At 33.5% G+C, this 22,215-nt stretch overlaps 1 protein-coding gene across 1 annotated transcript in view; it reads left to right on the plus strand.

Annotated features, from left to right (window-relative positions):
- The window catches only part of LOC135843923 (uncharacterized), a 222,304-nt gene that overhangs the window by 148,391 nt on the left and 51,698 nt on the right, over positions 1-22,215 (plus strand). The gene's annotated exons all lie outside the window — the stretch shown is intronic.

Raw genomic sequence — 22,215 nt, forward strand, 5'->3', positions numbered from 1 at the left:
GATTGCGATGATACGTAAGTTAGAAACGTATTTTCTAACATGGTGGAGGCGAAGCCGGGTAACCCCTCAAACGGTAATTCCCGCAGTGACGCGAATTCGAAGGTCCGAGGTCCGAGAACAAAATACCTATCTACCAAGAGATTAGGTATCAAGGTGACGATGACGCGAACGCGAATTCGGATGCGAGGAGAAGAACAAGATACCTGCCAAGTGATCAAGTATCAAGGAGATAAGTAAAATATTATCTGGGTAATATGTATCCTTTTCATTATGCATTATTGTACATATTAGTTGGCCAACTTAGGTAGGTTAATGTTATTTGCATGTACATGTATATGTGTGTGGTGGGTAGATAGGTAGGTACATATCCACATACGGATAGGTATAATATTGTGTGTATTTTAGATAGGTATATACCTACTTACCAATAGGTATTATATGTTGCATCAGATTGCTTTTAGTAGATCTACGTATTCGTTCGCTGTTGTCTGCAGCAGCAGCGGCGGATACAGGTTAGGGTGACAGATTCTAAAAATAGCATGTGTTTTAGAGTTCCCTTTTGGCGGCATCATTTTACGACTTTGCTTGTTTTACTTGCATGCGTGTGTATAGGTATAGGTACCTATTTTATTACGTTAAATATTATGCAGTGGTCATATACTCGTACATGAGTATTTTAAAGGAGTGCTTATGTTTTGAGATCTGCCGCTTGGCTAAAATAATAAGATTTAATGATGCAGAACTTTTTTATTGTTTTTAAAAAATGTCAACCGGCCGGTGATAAAAGGGATGCGACAAGTGTATGTGTATTTGGAGCTGGAATACTGTGTATTTTTCAATTGTGGTGTGCTGTATTTTTCATGATGTATGGAATTTGAAAATTACGAGCTCTTAGTAAATTTTAATACCTAAGATTTCTTTTACCACAAAGAAATCTTGCAGCTGCAGAGTGGCGAGTTGAGATGCGAGGCACAGAGGTGTGGTTTATTCTTTCAAGTGCCTGTATGTAGTGTAGTACCTACTAGGTTTACATTTAGTATTGTGACTGTGACTGTGGTGTATGTTCACGATCTTTTGTGTGCTTTCTTTGGAGATTATTTTTCAATTTTAAATTGATAAAACTACTGAACTATTGATTGTGCTTTGTGGTGTGTACTCTAGTACAGTTCGAGAGTGTGATTTGCTGATTTGTTTATTGCAGTCAAGGTGAGAAATGATATATGTTTACCTAGGTACTACCTACTTAAAATGTGATAAGAGTGTGGGTTCATTGTTACTCACTGGTTTCAGGATCTTAATATGAGTGTTCCATATTATTGAAAATGAATCTCAGGGAGTAACATGAACGAAAAGTGAGCTATCAAGCAAGTTAATAGCTGGGAATATGAGAGTACCATATTCTTGGGGATAGACTTGTGAGATAGTAGGTATAGGTGAGTTTGATATTTCTTTATGAAGAAATTTTATTTGATGAAAATTTTAAAAATGAAATTTTGAATTATGTGAGGACCTTCAATCAGTTCAGTAACTGAAAATAATGAGTGTGCCATATTTTCGGTGACAGTTCTGTTTGATTGTTGTTTTGAGATGTGAAAAATTATTAATTGAATTTTAAATTTAAATTATGATATGAGATCTGCCTTTTGTGTGTTCATCTGGGTACATGAGTGTTCCATGGCTCATGATTGGATGCATGGAAAGTCAGAAGAATTATTAAATAATCTTATTGAGTGGTACTTGCTATTTTTATAGATGAGTATTCGAGGTCAAAGTCGAGGTCGAGGAAGAGGTCGAGGTCAAGGTCAAGGTCAAGACCAAGGTGGTGACCCACATTTGATAACTACTATTTTACGTCAACAAACAGAAATCCTAAGGGCCCTGCAAGGAAATCCCTCAGGTACAATTTCGATAAAAACTGATTATAAGCTTACCTCTGATATGCGCTTTGATGTGTGGTATGATAGTTTCTCAAGTGAACTGTCTGCACTTGATCTGCTCGATATAATTCAAACTAATATTATTCCGAATCGTAATTATACTTCGAATGAAATTGTGATTAGAAAGAATAAGGTTCGGCATATTTTGATTAATCGAATTGATACTAGTTATCACAATAAAATTGTAAATATTCGTGACCCTCTTGAAGCATTGACTAAAATCAAGGAATTTAGGAAAGCCGAAATAAATTCTACATCATCGACTTTGCAAAAACAACTTGAGGATCTACGTTTTAATAAAGGTTCCGAATCTGTGGCAGAATTTATTTTGAGATTTGAGGCAGCCGTTCAAAAATTTGAAATGTTATGTAAACCTCTTGAAAACGATGCCAAATGCAATCGTTTCATAATTGCAGTTAGGGAGCAGTACTCGTTATATGAGTTGACTGCTGAGACTAGGTTCATACAGTCAAATTATGACGAATTGATGAAATTATGTTTATGGTTCGAATCAAATGAGAAAGAAAAGCAAGTGCTTGTTACAGAGCCTGCTTCAGCTTTTCGATTTGAAGATGATAGAGGAGGTGTTTCTCAAGGTCAAAATAGTCGAGGTGGACGTGGCTTTGGAGGACGTGGACATAGAGGTGGTGGACGTGGATTTGGTGCTGGGCGTGGCAACCGTGGTAATCGAAGTAATCGTGGCAGTGGCGTAGGACGTGGAACTGGTCGTGGAAATGGCTATGGAAATGGCTATGGAAATTTTTCAAATTATGGAAATTTTCCAACTCGTGGAGGTTTTCAACATCGAGGAAGGTTTCAAAATCCCAGGCATAGTTCCGAAGAAAGGCGAACGGATTATTGCTTCAATTGCGGTGCAAATAAGCATCGAGCGTCGGAATGCTTCATCGAGCCTGGCAGCGGTATACGGTTTTGTTACAAATGCCACAAATACGCTCAGCACATCTCCTCCTCATGTCCCCTAGCCACTCGAGGTAAAATTAAGAACAAAACTCCCAAAAATAAAAATGATAGTGAAAAAGACAAAAAGTAATTAAAAACCTGAATTATAGCGCTACACGAGGTGAGATTAACAAATGAGACGAGTACATCAAATGAGATAAGCACTTCTGGTCAAAGTGGTGTAGTGCTAGCAGCAGGTGTGGAACAAATGAGATCTGAGATAGGTAAGTCAAAAATTACTTTTGTAGCTGATTGTGGTGCGAGTGAACATCTTATTCGAGATTGTGATATTTTGAAAAATAAAAGAGATAGGCAAGTATCATTGCGTGGTGCGAGCGAAGATGTTCACGTAGATATTACTCAAAGTGGTGAGTTATATGTAAAAAGTCTGTGTGGTGAGCCATTTACTCTGAAAAATGTTATGTATGCTAAAAATGCTTCTGAAAATCTATTATCTCTGAGAAAATTTACTGATAATGGATATTCAATTATTTTGAATTCAAATACTATTGAAATTTTTAATCCTAAAACAAAACGTACTTTATTTACTGGAGTTTATGAAAATAATGTGTGGGTTGTAAATTTTGATTTATGTGATGAGAATGAAAAATCTGTGAGGGGCGCAGCTTTTGTAGCGAAGAAACGTAAAATTGATGAGGTCAGCAATGCAAATGAGACAAGTAACGAACCAGATAAGAAATTTAAAAGTGACGTGAATGTCAAAAGTGAAGGTTTCAAAATTCATGAAAATTTAGGGCATATTTCGCGATTGTATTTGCAGCAAATGGCTAAACGTGATGAGAAACTGAAAAATATAAATTTTGACGAGTCTATACTCGATTGTGAGGTGTGCATTGCTGCAAAGATGACGCGATTACCTTTTAAAAATGATAGGAGATTAGCTATTAGGCCTTTAGAAATTATCAATTCTGATGTGATGGGACCAATTAGGCCAATGACCTTTCCTCACAAGTATAGGTATGTTGTATCTTTTGTTGATGAGTTTTCAAGATATGCAAGTACCTACTCAATAAGAACTAGAGATGAGGTTCCTGCTTGTTTTGAGAAATTTCTGGTGAGAGCAAGGAACAAATTGGGAAGTGATGTGAAAGTTTGCTATTTGAGGTGCGATGGTGCGAAGGAATATACTCAAGGTAAGATGAAAGAAATTTGTGAAAAAGAAAAGATTGAGCTTGATGTATCTCCTCCTGATACTCAACAATTGAATGGTAAGTCTGAGCGCTGGAATCGTAAACTTCAAAATACTGTTAGGTGTTTTATGATTGATTCAGGATTACCAGCTAACCTGTGGCATTTAGCTGTTGATGCTGCAACTTATGTGTTGAATAGAACATGTCATAAGGGTATCAATTTTGAAATACCGTTGAATAAATTTGATCCTAGAGAGAAGAGTGGTCTCAAGTATATTTCTCGTTTTGGTTGTCTTGCTTATCGCAAAATCTTGAAGAAAAGTGATCTTAAGAAGTTTTCTACTCGAACTTATAGTCAGGAAAAATCGTCAAAGAACAAAGATAGTCTGAAGCGTTATTTCTTAGTAGGATATTCTTCAAACAGCTATAAACTACTTGATATTCAAAGTGGCGAGATTATTAATACACGTGATGTGAGACTGAGACCATCAGTAGTTTATAAGGATGTGTGTGATGAGATTAAGACATCTGCTATACCAACTGTTGATGAGACTATCAACTATGATGAGTGGTTTTCAAATGCTAATGCTGAACTTGAGATATTGAAACAAACTAGTTTGAATAAACCATTTACAAGATCAGAGGCGCGAAAATTGGAGATTCAGCAGAATTTGATTGCCTTAGCTAAGTTTGATGATAAAGGTGATGTGTTTGCTTTGATCAACAATGACCCTGTCACTTATTCAGAGGCAATTTCTAGAGAAGATGGCAAAGAATGGCTAGAGGCTATTGAGGAGGAAAAATCATCTATGGTTGAGAATGACGTTTGGGATATCGTAAGGCGAGATGAGTTAGAACCTGGAACTAAGATATTGTCTCACAGATGGGTGTTTCGTAAGAAAATTTGTGTAGGTGGTATTACGAAATATAAGGCAAGGCTAGTTGTTCGTGGGTTTGAAGATACTAATAATTACGAGTTGTATGAAACATTTGCACCAGTGGAAAGACTACCGAATATTCGAACTATTTTCTCTCTTATTAATAAGCTAGATCTTGAGGTGACTCAGTTGGATGTCAAGACAGCTTTTCTTTATGGTATATTAGATGAGCCAGTTTATATGGAGGTTCCTGAAGGAGTGTTGTCAGATGATGTGCGGGGGGAGTATGTTTGTAAATTGAAGAAGAGTCTCTATGGTTTAAAGATAAGTCCGAAGAAGTGGAATGAGAGGCTTGAATCTGAAATCCGAGAGATAGGTTTGGAGAATACTTTGAATGAGCCATGTTTATTTACATTTCATCAGGATGGAATAATTGCTGTTATTGTTATCTACGTGGATGATTTGATTGTGGCCAGCAACAATGCGGAGAAAATGAAAGAAATTGTTGATAAATTGTCTTCAAATTTTAAGATCAGTGATCTAGGCGAGTTAAAGAAATATTTAGGAATAAATATAACACGTGATAAGAAAAATAAAGTGATAACATTAGATCAGCGTGAATATGTTGATAAGATCTTGGAGCGTTTTGAAATGAGTAATTGTAAATCAGTAAAGACTCCAATGGTTGAACGTGGCATGATGAATAAGGAGTTAAAAGCTTTAGAAGAGAGTGATGAGGGAAGTGAAAGTAGGAAAATGTTGGAATTAACTGAATTTCCATTTCGTAAATTGATAGGCTCTTTACGATATTTAACGGATGGTACTAGGCCTGATATTGCTTATGCGGTTCATGAGTTGAGTACTCATATGTCAGCACCTACAAATTACGATTGGATGAGAGCTAAACATGTGTTGAGATATTTAAAAGGAACTCGAGATTACTCATTAAGGTATGAAGGAAAATGTGATGAGTTGGAAGTTTACGCCGATGCAAGTTTTCGTGATGTGCAACCTTCAATGAAAACAACTGAAGGATATATTATTAAATTATTTGGTGATGTGATTTCTTGGGCGGCGCGTAAAAGAAAGAGACGTGTAACCTCAACTTGCGAGGCTGAATTCCGTGCTTTAAATGAAGCATTACGTGAGATGAAGTGTTTGCAAAGCACTATAAAAGGTGTGATGAATCGATATTTATATCCAGTGGTTGCATATTGTGATAGTGATTCAGCGGTGAAATGCACTACTGTAACAAGTAAGCCGAAATTGAAACATGTGATAGAAACTGAAGCTCAACTGGTAAGAGAGTGTGTGAAATTTGGAGAGGTGAGAGTAGAGAAAGTGACTTCAGAAGAGCAGTTGGCGGATATCTGCACAAAACCGCTACCTATACCTCGTTTTTCTATCTTAAGAGATGAGCTCCTATCGGTTATTTGATTTCTAATGCTTTTGTTGTAAGTTTCAGATACACACGATTTAAATGTGGAATGTTACCTGGATATCGATCTAACTGAAGATGAACTTGATCTAAAATGAAATGATTGTTGGTGAGAAAAAGATTATGTGATGTGTCTCAAAATTCTATTCTATGTAAACAGAGTGATGCGAATATAAATAGTCACAGTGTTTTGGCTTTACTGTGGCGGGGCTTCTGTGTGGTGCGATTTATGAATTTTTCTTTTTCAAAATTTTTTTTTAAATTGTACATCATCGGAGAATAGGGGGAGTGTTAGATCGTGGCTACACTGGAGTAGGCCACACCTATATTCTCCGACGATCTGTATATGCGTTGTGTAGAATGTTCACGGAGACCAGTTCTCCAGTATGTCGTATATGTATTTTGTGTGTGTTTTCTGTGTACAAGTGGCGCGATGTTTTGATGTTTAATAAAGGCGTTTAAGCCCCTGTTTGTGTTGTTATTTCGCGATTGCGATGATACGTAAGTTAGAAACGTATTTTCTAACATGAAAAGGGAGGGCTAGTATCATAAAATCGAAACTGAAAAAAACTTTCTGAAATATTATTTCAATTTTTTATCATATGACGTAAACTAGGATTATTATTTGGCGAAATTGAATTTCTGGGGGTGCAGGATTGTTTTTTTTTTTTAAAACAATAATAACAATCCATTACCTATTTATTCGACTAGGAAAATACAAGTAAGGTAAATGAGACACTGCACAAACACGGGCAATAGTTACAAAGTCATAATAGGTAATTTTTTCTCATAATTTGATTGCAAAATGTTGATAAGTCATAAATTTGAAAACGTTGAAAAAATTGAAGGTATCATTGCCAATCATTTACAAACTTCATCAATCATTAATAACAGTTTCGAAAAAATTGCACCTGGTCTACAAAAATCTTGCAATTTTTTAGCGTTTTATGTGACAAATTCCCAACAACGCGGGGGAAATTGCATCACAAATACATATATATGTAGGTGGGTTGCGAATAGTTTCCAATAATTTTAATAGGTATTCAAGCAACATCTCAATGACTTTTCATCTGCAACTTATATGGTATACGGTAACAGATTGTGATGAATCACTTCAAGAATCGACTTTTCAGCCATTTTTTATTCATGTTAGTTAGTTTTTTGAGATTTGCAAGTTGAAAAAAAAATTTAGGGTATTGCAAATCATTTTGAAACTTCAATAATAACAGAGTTCCAAAAAATTACATCTATACTCGTAGTCTACTAAAATCTGGCATTTCTCAGCGTCTTGTGTGAAAATTTCACAACAAGAAGGACAATAATCAATTGCGAGTAAGCGAGTACATAGTTTCCAATAATTTTAATAATAGGTAGTAAGTAATTTCATCTCCTAATTCGATTGTAAATGTCGATTGTAGATAAGTCATCAATTGGAAGACTTCATATAAATCTCATTTCGACAAAATTTACATAAAAAACATTATGGTATTACAAATCATTTTGAAACTTCAATAATAACACAGTTACCAAGAAATTGCATCTACTCGTGGTAATACGTAGGTAGGTATTCTATCAACATCTAAATGACTTTTCATCTACAACTTATGGTAGGAGATAACAAATGTGACGTGGTATTAAGTATTGAATTTTCAGTCATTTTTTTTTTTATTCACGTTTGTTAGTTTTTTGAGATTTGCAAGTTTAAATGCGTACAATCGATGCGCTTCCCATACTCTGAAGTTAATTATGGACGAATAAGACGAATTCTTCATTATTTTAAAATTATCCCCTTCAGTTCTGAAGACATCTTAAATTTTCGAAGGCCTTTTTTTTTGAGAAAATTAAATTTCCCATAAAAAAAGCGCTGGAAGCATGTAAAATGTTTTCAAAATTACACAAAGAAGACCGGGCGTAAGACGTTTGCGAACCAGCCTATTGTTATTATGCTTCTTTTATTGTACTGATTAATGGCCTAAAAGTGAAACATTTACGAACCAACAAGATTCGAATTAAAAATGAACTACGAGCGAACGAGTGATTCATATTGAAGCAAATGTAAGACATTTGCGAACCAATACCAACCAGTTAAAAAACATCACCTAATAACTCACATAACACACTGGTCCAGGAGACATCCCTCCCCTCCCCATGGCTGAAATTCAATATCTAAAACCGTTTTTTCTAACTTCGCATATTATTTATTCGAATATTAAACTTTTTTATACATCACTGGAAATGCTCATATCTCGAAAATCACAAAAGACGATTCTCAAAGCATGTATGTAGTTGCTCAATCACATTTTTCAACCATTTTTATGTAATTTTTTCTAAATTGTTTGGTCTGAAAAATGCCTTGAGGACCCTATGGCTTTTTGACGCTCGCTCACGTTTTGGCGGAATTGGCCAAAAATCTAAATGTTGTGACCTTTGGATCCCAGTGGGATTTTGAGGTTGACTACCCTAAGATCGGAGAAGTATATCTTGAAAACTCTGAAACCAAAATTTCAGATGTTGAAATTGATTTAGGGATTTTGATGAATTTTCGAAAGTTCAAATACCTAAGCTGCTATCATTGCTAATTTTAGAAATACCTACCTACCTACCTATATAAATATATTTTTTAAACGAAACAATGGAAATAATTGTTGCATTTCAACTCTCATACCAATAAAATTGCCATTTTGTGCCATTCTGGAGCTTCCAGCAATGTTTTTTTTGCAGAAATTTCAAATTGGTGTGGAGGAACTAGGCATGCACAAGGTGTTTGCATACTAGGTTGGATCATTTTTCAACTTTTTTCAAATTTTGATGGAGCCTAGCGAAAAATCATGACCAAATTACCTCAATCAGACGCAAGAAAAATTTCAAATTTGTTGGTCAAGTATGTCTCGCCCTCCTTGTGGCTTGAGTTTTGAAAATTTGAAAAAAAAAATCCAATGGATGAACCCCCATGTAACAATTGAAAGTGTTAGGTAGGTATATTTTGAGCAATAAGCATAGCGTTCTTGAATTTTGAGAGCAACTGTGCCCTGTGGAACCAACTCTTCATGGTTAGGTGTGCCTTTCAGATGAAATTTTTGGATCACCATCTTACCCTATACCCGTCAAATGAAGCGAAATTGCAGTACGATAAGTAGGTATTCTCCTACTTCTAGCCTATCATATTATGTATTTACGCAAAAGAAGAACAGAGTGGTTCGCAAAAGTCTTACTTTTGAGGGTTGGTTCGCAAATGGGTACATTTTGAATTGGAATGTATGAGCATAATGATTATTTTTCTTCCTCATCACCATCCTATTGTGGTTCGCAAACGGGTTGCTTTTCGGCTGTCAAGTATCCTATTCATGGTTCGCAAACGGGAACCAGCCAAGAAGACCTAATAGTAAGTAACGTACCAATTAGTTCATTCAAAATCTCAGGTAAGGTCTTTTTTTCAAAATAAAAGGTTTCTTTTTTTAAAAATAATTATGTAGGTAGTTTAAATTATATTTGAAAAAAAAATGCATAAATTGGTTTATTCAAAAAATTTCATTTCTTGTTCTCTGAGACTATAGATGAAAAGAAAAAAAATGATCCATAAAGGGGGGGGAGGTATTACCTAAAAATCGAAGCTGAAAAAAAGTTTCTGGAAGTTTATTTAAATTTTTCATCATATCAAGTGAATTCAGATGAATTATTTGGTGGAATTGAAAGCCTTGAGGAGAGGGTGAATTGTTTTTTCAGCAATATTGTCTCCAACTGATAGCGCAGATTACAAGGATATCAGATCTTCAGTACCTTCCAAGTAAAATTTCAAAATTGTTTTTTTTTTTAAATTACAAAGCAGATGGATTCATCTTCCGCTCACTTGAAATTAAAAATATTATCTATCATCATACTCATCATTAACACTGTTGAATTCTGCGGGTGGTTTTCTCATACATATCAATAATTGATAAGAGAAATTAAAATGTACGCATAATATACATTTCGATACCAAATTCATAAAATGGACTTTATTTACATTTACCTATTACAAAATCGTATATCATAGCATCACGCCCCAAATTTATAATCATAACTAGGCTGAAAAGCATGGTCACTAGGTATAGTCTGGGACTGGTGAAGCTACTTGATTCAGATTAGGTAAACTAGATCGTTGTGTCCTAAAGCAGGAGAGAACAGGTTAATGTTGAGAATTGAATACCAAGCTCAAACATAGGAATCCATTAGATTATTAAACTAAAATTGGTAATTAATGAAAGATTATTGAGCTAAAACTGATAATCTCTCTATTGATTTTGGCGCCCAACGTGAGGTTTGATGTACATCAAATAATTCAAAATATTTAGTACATCAAAATTGCCAAAATGTAAATAAGTAGGCATGCTCGTATACTTGGGGAAAATCTGGTAGGTAATTCAGAAACAAAAATTTCTAGGAAGTAATTTTTTCTCAAAATTCGATTGCATATGTTGATGTGAGTCATCAATTTGAAGACGTCATACACATTACATACATATAACTAAAAGAATTTTCATTTTGACAAAACTTATTTTAAAAATGAGATAACCTTATTGCAAATCATTTTGAAACTTCAACAACAAAAAATTCGCACCCAGTCTACAAAAATCTAATTTTAATAGGTGTGGTATTCTAAGTTACCAACATCTCAATAACTTTTCATCTGCAACTTATAATAGGCGGTAACAAATGTGATGAATCATTTCAAGAATTGGATTTTCAGCCATTTTTTATTCACGTTTGTCAGTTTTTTGAGATTTGCAAGTTTAAAAGCATACAAATTCGTCAAATTTTGTTACATTTTTGCAAGATGCTGGTGTTTTTATGTCACACTTTTATACCTACAGTTTGAGCTAGAAATGCGAAAAAATCAAAATTTCACCCAACTGATCTGAAAATCTGAAATTTGATTAGTATATCCCATTTTCAGCCCACCAAATCAAAAAAAATCGAAGCTGAAAAAAAGTTGCTGAAAATTTATTTCAAATTTTCATCATTAAGTAAAGTAGGATTACTATTATTGGGCAAAATTGAAAGAAAGCCTTGTGGTGGGGGGTGAATTGTTTTTTTCAGCAATAATAAGTCTAGTATTTATTCAACTAGAAAAATAATGAGACTTTCAACCAATTGATAGTGCAGATTACAAGGATATCAGATCTTAAGTAGTACATACGAGTACATTCCAAGTAAGATTTCAAAACTTTTGACGTAAAAAAATACAAAGCAGATGAATTCATCTTCCACCCACTTGAAATTAAATATAATACCTATCATTATGCTTATCATTAACACAGTTGATTTCTGCGGATGGTCTCATCACAATCAACTCCATTTTTGAAAATGTTTCACTGCAACGAGATATATTCGAATCAACTCTTTAGTGCCCATGAGAAAACTAACCGATAAAATTAGAATATTTTTACTACGTTTTATAGGCTCCATGCAATTAAATAGGTATAGGATAAAATGGGATTTCCCTCGTGAAAAATACTTATCGATGAATCATATTATACTTACACACACAGAATAGAACCCAGACAATTTACTTGTAACTTTTACTCAATTCAAATTTTTAGTTCATAACTTGACGTAGATTGAAGAGAACTGAAAAGAACGACGTCTTCGACTTGAAAAAAAAAACTCTCACAGAGTTCGCGTGAGAAAACCTCGGTCAATTTTATCCAACGACCAAAAATTTTTCAAAAATTTACATTTCGGTAACAATTATCATTAATGCTTCGTTCACAGGGAAATACTGGCTCGATTCTGCAAAATAAGCATTCAAAAATCCACGATTCCCCCCCCCCTTTTTTTTTGTATTTGAAACAACAAAAACACCTGACCTTACATTTCAAACGATAAGTTGATATTCAAATGAAAGGGCAGAAAAATTGCCATCCATATGATCTAATCATTTTATACAGTCAATACTTCTTTTGAATGAAAATCTCATTAATGGAACTTGATATTGGCGAGGATTTCAGTTATATGTAAAATAAGTACGTATTTCATTTAATGCAGTAACATTTTTCAAACGCCATCCCTAAATTCATTCCTAGATACGAAAGTAATAAAATTCTAATACTTTATCATCACGAGTAAAAAAAATGAGATTAAAATACCCAAACGCCTACCTCCGATGTTTGATCGTCTTTCAGCAAACAACTCAAACAAAAAATTGAACACTACACGTATAAGTGCTTTGCTTGCACACCTACACAATACCCATCAACGATTACAGATAGTACTGATACACTTATAACCTCTGTATCTATCACACCAAACTATACATTCCATCTTCATTTTTTATTTCATCTATTGGCTTGCTGGTTTAGAAAATAACACTCGAAAAATTGAAAATTTCATCGTGATGGAAAACAACACGTACGAGTACAAGAGTTAACATAAATATAAAATCGACAAAACGACTCTGAAAAAAGAAACGAATAAATTTCGCCGTTATCGCTGCGGGCTGAATTTTTTAAAAAGCAATTTTACACGAGCAAAAATTGTTATACCGGTGTCTTCTCTTCTATTTATTTTTCTAAATAACTCCGAATTCGTTATAATAATGTAGGTACAAATGAATCAGTACGGAATGCATCGATTGTGTTTTACATCCCATCTAGACTATATTATGTAATTCATCAATCATCAATATCAATAACACACAATATAATATGTACAACGAAGAAATTATTAAACTTATAAGTCTGTTTTCATGCAATTGTAAGCATATCATTTCAAATGCATTTTATTTCTAGCTTAAATGACATAAACCATCTCTTCTTTATAATCAATATTTACTGCAGTTGATTTCATTACCGTTATCATGAAATGAAAATAATCATAATTTCAATCGGCAGAATATTCAAAAATAATAATAATAAAAATGTAATAGAAAATCTGAACTCGGAAACAATGAAAATAAGACCTATGAGTCATTAAGGAAAAAAGGTTGAAATTTTGTTCACCTGTACTCTAGTTTCAATTACTGCTGGTGGTTGTTTCAAGACATTCCAGACCCTACTGAGGATTGCTATAGGGTATTCAGTTCCTGAAAAATTTGAATGTAGGACAATTTTTGCATTATCCACAAACGCTGTAATGTCAGGTGAAGTGAAGGTGAACTCGACGTAGATTCTTGAAATGAGTAACCTGAATTTCAAAATAAAGATAATGAAACGAATAAGCAAGTAACACGACTTATTTTAGAAAACTGACATGAGTCCCAAATTGATTGAATGAGTCATTGATAGAATTACATAAATTTTGAGTGCAATTTATCGTTACTTTTAGGAACATTGTCAAAAAACATGATTTTCTGAACAATTTTTTCGAAAAAAGCAGGAATTTCTTGTCAACTTTGACGGACAACAAAACTTTCACGACAATTTTTTGTCGAATATAACAAAAGCTGGACTTTTTTCGAAAATTTTAACAAAAACAAAACTTTTTTGACAATTTTGAGAACAAGCAGATCTTTTGAAATTTTAGGAAAAAATAGTCTCGTTTGACAATTTAGTCAAAAAGATGAACCTTATCAGCAATTTCGACAAACAACACAACTTTTTGAACAATATAGCCAAAAAATTGGACGTTTTTAAAAATTTGGCCAAAACACGAGACATACCTTGGCAAATCGAGATTAGACGCTTGTCTGAAGTGAGTAATTTCAAGGAGTAAGTAGATATAGACAAATGGTAAATAGGGCAACGGATAGGATGAGACTAAGGAAAAATGGGCACGAATTTTAGGATAATAATAAGTAACAGTTGTAAACCTCATAACTTGACCATATTATGCTATTTTATTAATTCAATTTCCGTCATTTTAAATTAGGTACGTTACTAGGTACAGAATGCATTCAACGAATACACTTTAAAAATAATAGGCAAAATTTCAGACAAAGTCTCAGCGTAATTTACTTTAGAAATTAAAAGTATATTATAAAAGAAATCGTAATGTATTAACTATGTAGAAATTCATTACACAAAAATTCTTGAATTTTGTAACGATAAAAGAGGATTTGTAGATCAGATCAAATTATTCAACACGAAAATAAAAATTGAATTTATTTACATTTTAAAATTGTAACAAAAAATATTCGCTACTAAAACAAAGAGTTCGATGAACTCTATAACTAACCTAACGCAAAATATCACTATTTGATAAGTAACCTAGACCTTTTTCGTAAGAACAATCGCGTCGAATGTTTACAAAAATCAGAATATCGACGCAAAAGAGATTGAATCAATAACCAACAATTTTTACAAATTTACAAAAAAATTGTTCATGGCGCAGCCAATTATTTTTGTACAGAAAACATATCGACTCGCGATAAATTTTGCTAAAATCTTGACAAATTTCATAAGGTAGTGAGTAATTTTGAGAGTTCTCGATTAAGTTGTTTATTAAATGAAAAAAAGATGGTAAATTCCTAATTGAATTTAATTCATAATTCTTAAAATCTAAAAATGTATACCTATATTATTTATTCATTTCCCCTGCCTCTGGTGTTTGTAGCGATAACGGCAAATTGATGGAAAAAAGTAAGTAAAATCTAATAAAAAGGGAATTTGGTTCACTAATCTACGCAATAGACATCGTCAAAATGGGGATTAATTTGCCCACCAACCTTTCCTGACGATGTGACTCCATGTCGCCCCCTTACCAGAATCCCTCGGTGCACTCGGCTTAGACGATCAAGCCGAACATCTCGGAAATCATAATATTCAATAGAATTCATCGAATGCATAGGTAATTAAAAAATCATAATTCAAATAAAGTAAATCGTTCTTCACAAGTTCAGCACATTAAAACATTCAAAATTGCCAACTTCCAAAATGCCCGGAAGTGTAGAACCTTTCACTCCCCTAATCCCTCAAGACACCAAAATTTCGAAATAAAAAAGCAGGGTTTCAGCAGGACTTTTAGCAGAACATTATTTAAACATTTGGGATTTTTCAAGAGGAGGAAGGAGTGGGCGAGGCAAAATTAGACGTTCAAATTTTTCGCTTTTCCAGGGTCCTTCAAACATCACAAGCTTTTTTTAAGCAAGCGGATGTCGAGAATATGATTTCACCATTTCAATTTTCGATTTCATTTTCACCTTCAAAGTTCTTGTTACTGAAATTGGGCGAATAAAGTACTTTTTTACAAAATGAAAATTTTTTATAAAATATAATGTAAAAAAATTAAAGAATTTACGATAATAAACCTAATAAGTCTGTTTCTCATACATTGTAAGCATATCTTTTCAAATGCATTTCATTTCTAGCTCACATAACATAAATTATCTCTTCTTCATAAAGTAAATATAAATCTAATAAAAAGAGAATTTGGTCTACTGATCTAAATATATCAAAATGGGGATTCATTTGCCCACCAACCTTTCTTAAGGATGTGACTCCATGTCACCTCTGTACCGGCATCCTTCGGTGCACTTGGCTTGGGCGATCAAGCCAATCCTCTCGGAAATCTTGATATAAATTAAATAGATAATATCGCACTTCCAATATAATCTGTGTAACCCATCTCATTCAAATGATATTCAATTACATATTACACTTCAAATTTCCTTAATTCAAAAAAATCAAAATTTAAATAGGTAAATCGTTCTTTAAAAGTTGAACACATTAAAACACTCAAAATTTCCAACTTTTGCCAACATCCAAAATGTCCAAGAGGGTAGAACCTCCCGCCACCTGGTCACTTTGCCACTGTTTTTGAAAATTTTGGCCAAGTCGAGAATATGCCACAACTCGATTTTAGCTGCCCGAATTGATTTTCACACATTCTGGAGAAATTTTAAAATTCTGAAGAAATTGAAAATCGTGCTGGAGGCTTTAGAATGACTTAAAATGGAGAAATTCGGTTCGAGGGATTTGATACTCGTAGTTTCAGGACCAATATCCATCGTTTTTACCGAATAAGTATACATTTTCAAAAATCAGCATAAATCTACGAAAATGTTTAAATTTGAATTTTCAAAAATTCATCAGAAAATGAAAAGTCAATTTGGGCAACTGAAATGTTGAATATGGGGGTCTCAGACCATACTTTTTCCAGAAATCGTAGTCGCGTTCAGATTTGTAGCGAACACGATGAGAGATTCCTTAGGTTCCTTTGTAAGTTTTTATACGTTTGAGAATTTTAAAGAGAAAAAATTCAATAAAATTTGACACTTTGTGCGAAAGAACGAGAAATTTAAAATGAAGTAAATTATCGAAAAATTCAAGAAAATGTGAAGGATTGAAATTTGAAAAATTTTGGGTGATTTCCTTTCATAAATTTTCCAAAAAATATGTCCGTTTTCCTGCACTACCTATTCTCAATCTTGCAAAATAAATAAATAAAATAAAATAATGGTAAAAATGAAGAATGCCTCCCCCCCCCCTCCCCCCACGGTAATCACTAATCAAGTGGAAGTATCCAATCCGAACTGAACAAATGTCCATAATTTTCTTCAGAAATTAATCATGGGCAACTTTAGGTACATTCGATTATTGGCAAACCCCCCTCATCACCAGGGTGTCTACCAAAATTTGATATTTATTCAAAGACATTTTTTTCAGTACCTCCTCCCCCTATTTTTGAACGAAATAAAAACTAGGTTTCTAGGTTTCCAATAAAGCTCATACTTTTTTCTTTTTTTTGGGGGGGGGGGAGGAGGGAGTTTTTGTACAACTTCAATAGTTTCCGTGTGACATAAAAAAATGTATGCAATAAGTACATACTTCAGGGACATGGCAAAAAATGAGTGTTTTTTCACCGGCTACATAAAATTTTTTCGTTAGTCAAGTGTGAAAAACAACGAAATATTTTCATTGCAATTTTTTCATTTTTATTCCCCTCTCTAGAAAAATTAGGTACTTCAGTGTGATTAGAATTGAATAAGGAATCGTGTATCTAATAAGACAACTGTAGTTCGGTATACAGGTCAATTCTTACGTTCTAAAACAAAAATCCCATAGTGGACCGGTCATGTCTTTAATTCAATTTGTAGCTGGTTGCTCAAGTTGACGTAATATTATCACATGAATAAAACATGGAGCAAGAAAACACGTTAACAAACACACTATACTTTCAGTAAGCAATTTTTTTAAGCAATTTTTTCCACCTATACGCAGCATTCGAATCCATCCATTTGAATAACTTTTCGTAAATCATCCACAATATATTATGGACAACTTTTCATGCTGAACAACATATTAAAAAATTAGGATGGCATTATTTCGTAAAGTCATTTTAAAAAAATATGCCATTACAATTTACCTATTTATAAAATTTGACCATAAAATTTGACCAGTTTTTTTTTCATAGAAATAACTACGTACAATGGATAGGTACTAAAAAATATTACTTAGTAACCATATAGGTATATTTACAACTTACAATCTGATTTCTGATCAGATGACCTTTGGGGATTGTGGTAATAGGGTACTCTACTTTTCCCCTAGTACCTCCCCTCTAGTTCATTTTGTCACAGTAGGGCCTCAGATGGTCCATACCATGTCCCTAAAATTCTTTGATAGGTATTTTGTCATATTTGAGTAAATTTTTACACAAACGTATATGTACAGTGGAGTCTCGATAACTCAAACTCCGTTAACTCGAAAACTCCGATAACTCGAAGCAAAGTCTGTTTCCCTTCAACTCTCCATAAGACTCAATGTAAAATTCACTTCTTTACCTCGAAGTAACAAGTCCAAAAACTCCGATAACTCGAAGTAAAATTTTTGAAAAAGACAAGAAAAAACCTCTGTAAGTCGAACGTTGCCAACGTTTTGCCTCTATAACTCGAATTTCTAGTTGAAAACACTTGTAAATTCGAATCTTATTGATACAAAACTCTTTCACATTCACATATTCGTATCTTCAATGGTACCTATTGTACAATCTCATTCCATAATTTAATCTTTTCGACCAGGTATAATATGTGTTTCCATTTCATTCTAGTAAAAAAACACTCATCCAATTCAAAACTTCGCTAACTCAAAATATACCAAAATTAACCTCTATAACTCGAACTCCGATAACTCGAAAACTCCAATAACTCGAAGTCAACTCCTTCTCCCTTCAGCTTCGAGTTATCGAGACTCCACTGTAGTAAGTAAATTTATACTAAAGTTTCTAATAGTTAGGTAAACTAATTTTTCTCTTTTTGGTCATTTTTCTTTTTTCTTTTTGCTTTTTTCACCTATAGAAGGTGGGTAGCTTTTTCTCTCTAATTTTTTCTCTTATTTCTCTCTTTATTTCTGTAGGCCTACATTTCTGCTGATTTTTCTAATTCTTAATTTTTTATAATTTAAAATTCTATTCCTATCATAATTCTAGTCTACTTACTCTAAAATTCACACTAGCCACATGTAGAATCTTATTATATCATGTAAAATTAAAATTCTTAACCTATTTGTAATCCTATGTAGGTATTTCTAATTCTATTTTCTCATTTTCTCAGCAGTTTTGATTTGGATTTCGTTGAATATATTTTTTCAATCTTCTTACATGTACTGTATCTTCTTTTCCATCAACTTCAATTTTGTAGTTTAATGGGGTTACTCTTTTCAGTACTGTATGAGGTCCTATATATTTTGTTTTCAATTTTCCCAAGTGTTTCCATGGTTTTTCCAAGAGTACAAGATCACCAGGATTGTATAAAACTTCCCTGTGTTTTTGGTCGTAACTCTTTTTATATTCATTCTGATTTTTCAAAATCAGTTCGGGAATTTCTTTTCTGATTTTTTGGGTTTCATCGATCTGAGCTTGTCTATCTTTTTCATCTTTTGTATTTAATCCAAGCTTGTTGTCAATTGGTAAATTAGGCTGTTGTCCATATAAAACATAATATGGACTCAATCCATTAAATCTAGCTACTGGAGTGGTGTTGTAGGAAAATACTACAAATTTAATAAATTCGCTCAAGTTTGTTTGATTTTCATTTGCATAATGTGAAAGGGAGCTAACAAAGTAAGCCATTTTTCCTTTCTACTGATCCTTGGCTCTGAGCTGAGTAGCTAGAGCTATAAATTAACTCAATTCCTAATTTTTTTCACACTTCTTGAAATTTTGAATTTTTAAAATGAGTCCCATTATCACATGATATTTTTTTCGGGCATCCATAGATACTTATGAGCTCAAATAAAAATATAATCACACTCTCAGCTGAAGTACTATACACAGGCTTTGCTATAGCAAATTTTGTAGCCTGGTGTGTACTTACCAAGATGTATTTTTGACCTGAGCTTTTTGTAAGTGGGCCAACAAAGTCCAAAAATTTCACAATTTTTCACTTCAATTGGTTTCAATAATCCTGTTTTTTTTTCAGTATCGTTTTTCCTTAGCTGGCAGGAATGGCAGCTTTTGATGTAATTTTTTATATCTGATATCATTCCTATCCAGTAGTACTTTTTCTGAGTTTTTTCAACAGTTTTATTCATTCCATAATGACCTCCTCCAAATTAGTTATTATAGAGAGCCTCTAGTATTTTTAGAATTAATTTTCTTGGGATAACAATTGATTTAATTACTTAGGCCATATGGTGTTTTTTGGTGAAATACTAAAATTTCATCTTCATTTATGTCATATCTTCTACTCGCTCTCATGTATTTTTTGTAATCTGGATTTAAGCTTTTCAATTTTCCTAATTTGGCTTCTATTACATTTCTACAAAATTCATCATTTTCCTGCTCTGTTTTAAAATCAATTTTTTCTTGTTTTTCTTCATTTTTGACTTCCTGTATTACATTTTTCTTCTTTCTCAAGTATTTCTACCCTACTTAGTATATCTGGGAACACATCTGTTTTTCCTGGTTTATATTTGATCTTAAAATCAAATGTCTGTCTCCTATCATTTTTATAAAAAAATTGAGCTTTGCTGGTCCTAGATTTTTGCTCAAAATTCAGAAATGTTCTGTTAGTTTCTTGAAAATTCACTTTTGGTGCTTTTTCTTCACTTATGATTTAAATAATAATTACGCAAATAGTACAGATATAATAATAACACTTCATAATTGATTAATTCAACAAATTATTCACCATTGTTCTCGGAGTATTTACCTTGGTTCTTCCTTGTTGGGTGCCAATTCTGTCGTATGAAGTAATAGGCAGGTTCTATCCAAAACGATGTATTCAGTATAATGCACAATATTCAACTGTTAAACTGTCTCAGTACATACTTATGGTCTAGCTGGCTATGTACTAAATTAATAAACGATATAGAATCGTTATGTTCGAGTGTCCTACTTTTCATTCTCTCACTCCTCAACCTATTCCTCGAATTCTGACTCGTCCAACAAGCTCACCCTCTGTACACAGGTCTATTACTCATACAACAACCATAAAGCCTTTCAAAACCCCTAACTATTGGAAAAAGTTCCATTTTGGTAGACATCACTGTTATCGAGTAATCCACTGCTGAAATGGATGATGTTCCAAGTTCACTGATAACTTTTGACACCCCCTAGCAGCCTTCAAAAAAAGACTAGAGGGCTGCAATTTGCGTCATTAGTCATCCCTTCAGAAGGTCTTTCAACAGGAAAAATTTCAAACAAATTGCCGACCCTCCCCCTACCACTTCTTGCTTGAATTTACGTGGATCGAATGACCCATTTTAAAGAGGAAAAATGAAAAGCTTCTTCAAATAACGCGAGGAAGTGTCGAAAAATTTAGGAAAATGTACAGGGTTGAAATTCAACATTTTTTGGGTGATTTCCTTTCATAAATTCTCCAAAAAATATGTTCATCTTCCTGCACAAATTTTTCTGACTCACAAAAAAAAAAAAAGTGAAAATAAAGAATGACTTAATCATACGGGGTTATCAAGTAGAAGTATCCCAACTGAACGAATGAACGAATTTCTAATGAACTTTCTGTAGGAGGGGAGGGTGGGTTGGTGGTGATAATGAAGAATGACCTCCCACGGGATTCAACGAGTGAACGAATTTCTAATGAACTTTCTGAGGCAGAAAATCCATAATTTTCTTCAGAAATCTTTCTGTTGGTAAAATTGTCAACACAATCAAATGCAACTCCAAGTACAATTCGATTGTTATCAAATCCCCCTTCGAAGAATGACCACCTCCGTCATAAACCCATAACACTCAGAAAGACATCGTGCGATTATTTCCTTCCACAAACGTACCCATTTCGTACTCGAATCGTTTAAACCAATCGTAAAAATAATATAATCTAATTAATCTTTCTAATTGATAAAGAGGCATTTCCAAGTAGATAGCCATTTACATAAAAGAAAGTAAAATAAAAAATACCATTTCCTGGCGTTCGAATAGGCAGTAAAAGAAAAAAAAAGGGTTAGAATATACCGTTCGAGTATAGAGGGGGGGGGGGAAACTACAGAGAAGAAACCCAGGGAGGAAACTTTGTTGGCGAACGAAGAAACCTATAAAGTTAAAAACTATGTTCAAAGTTGATTTTAACATTATTAAATTTCAACTTTATTTCAACTCGAAAGTTGAAAACATATTCTTTAGACTGTAGACTGGAGTAAAAGTACCTACAACATAGAAAGGATCCATCGTGCATACAAAATTAACATGAGACTGTTTGCTCGGCTTTTGCGGTATATTTCATTAGTATTTTGAGCGCGTTCCTAATGGTATAGAAATTGTTTTTTCATGAGGCACGATGAGTATAGAAAAGGAGCAGAAGAGGCTAGGTACATGCAGGTGAAGGTGGTACCTACCTATGTATAGTGTATAACCGAAGGATATAGGCATATAAAAACGACGCCAACCAAAAATGCTATACGAGCTGTATGGAAGGTACATATACTACTTATTCAATGAGGGTGTGTGTTTCTGTGTGTGGGTTATGAAAAGTTGAA

Source organism: Planococcus citri, chromosome 4 (genome assembly GCF_950023065.1).
Source record: "Planococcus citri chromosome 4, ihPlaCitr1.1, whole genome shotgun sequence".
NCBI lineage: Eukaryota > Metazoa > Arthropoda > Insecta > Hemiptera > Pseudococcidae > Planococcus > Planococcus citri.